At 35.5% G+C, this 1,663-nt stretch overlaps 1 long non-coding RNA gene across 1 annotated transcript in view; it reads right to left on the bottom strand.

Annotated features, from left to right (window-relative positions):
• The window catches only part of LOC103457180 (uncharacterized), a 9,629-nt gene extending 7,973 nt beyond the window's left edge, over nt 1-1,656 (bottom strand). The window contains exon 1 of the long non-coding RNA XR_532393.2: nt 1,202-1,656. This is a non-coding gene — a long non-coding RNA (uncharacterized LOC103457180). The remainder of the gene's footprint in view (nt 1-1,201) is intronic.
• Nucleotides 1,657-1,663: the final 7 nt, after the last annotated feature.

Here is a 1,663-nt window from a genome sequence, read left to right as displayed (position 1 = left end):
AACCCAGAACCTTCTTGCTGCAAGGCAACAGCTCTACCAACTGCGCCACTGTGCACCTTTAAAAATAATTTAGAGCAATTATTTTTAAAGGTGTCATCATCATCATATCTTTATGTATAMAAATGCAATAAAAATTCAACCTAAATTATGTAAGTTCAGCAGCAGCCAATCAGAACAGAATAAAAATTTAAATTCAAACTGTCAACAACAGTAATCAAATTTTTATGTTCTGTGACATTTTCTGACATGTTATTCAGTCCTGCAAAAAAAATTCCCAGATAAAATATGTAAAACTAAACCAGTTTAAACTCTGAACTATTAGCAAAAAGCTGTAAAAGTAAATATGAATCTATATCAGTCATAACTCTTCTTTTCTTCAGTGTCAGATTCTGGTGCTCCAGCTCCCAGCTGCCTTCAGGAAAACGGGATGCGAGAGTGTCGTCTATTAAATTTCACCACATGGTWTTTACYGTGTAAACCAGAGCTATAAGTGGAAAACATGAGGGCCAAATCCTCTTTATCTTGTACAAATATAGGACAGAAAGATTAATAATATTTTTATATAAATTTGTCTATTGATTTACAGATCAATAGTTTTACTGTCCAGAAATTACAAAGAACAAATCTGGTTCTGAATCAAATCCACCTGAGCCAAATTTAAAGTGCCATGGAGTCAAAAGCCTTGTGGCACYGAGCGTTCCCCTCCTGGAYCATGTAACTCACCCTTCCAGATCTCAAATAATCACCTCACAGCTTTGGTCTAACTTTATCTGTCTTCTTGCAGACACCGAGTTCCTGATTCCTTCTTACTCCCCCCAAGATCATTTGATTCCTTGCAAATAAATCATTAACTGCTCTCCCTCTGCCAGTGTGTTTTCTGCATATGAGTTCAAAGACTCTCCCAAAACACAACAGTATAATTTATGGTCTCAATATCATCTTACATTATAATTGGAAAAAAAAATTCTTGCCATATTCTGTTCAGTCTCCCGTGTTATTGCTCAAAATGTCTTTCCATATTAGTATCTTCCTTTGTATTTAGTTTAGTTTGTTTATCTTTACATTTTGYTCTCTGTATTTTTTTGTTTAGTTTTCTTAGATCAGTTTTAGATTTTCTTGGTTTATTGTCGTTTCCTCTTTAGTTTCTCTCCTGTGTCTCCTTCAGGTTTTATTATCTTYGCACTAAAACTTGGTTTCTTACTCCAATTTTTGTAGTCTGCAGCCTTCAGTCTGTAGAAAATCACAGAGCTCCTTCACTGCAGAATCTCCCAGGTTGCTGTCTAACAGGTTCAGTTCTGTCAGATGGGTCGGTTTGGACTTCAGAGCTGAGAACAGAGACGTCCAGCTGGTCTCCGACAAACTGCAGCTGTACAATCTGAATAAAAAATAAAAGATGTGAGCTGAAGCCAACAGGGTGCAGGTTAAAACTGAAATATGAACAAATAAATAATAAAAATCTAGAAAATTTATTTAATTAAACCGATAAGATGCTGTTAAAGTCTAATACTATAATCCTCCAATCACATCARAGCATAGTTCTTTGATGTCAGGAATGCTGAATGATGATTGGCTGATACAAATGACCTCCTAGCACAGCACAGATATGACAGGATGGCTACAGGATGGAAATTTAGATTTCATTTCAGATTTAGAAGTTAAACTT

This window comes from Poecilia reticulata, linkage group LG2, assembly GCF_000633615.1.
Source record: "Poecilia reticulata strain Guanapo linkage group LG2, Guppy_female_1.0+MT, whole genome shotgun sequence".
NCBI lineage: Eukaryota > Metazoa > Chordata > Actinopteri > Cyprinodontiformes > Poeciliidae > Poecilia > Poecilia reticulata.
This window is presented reverse-complemented; position numbering and strand designations above follow the sequence as displayed.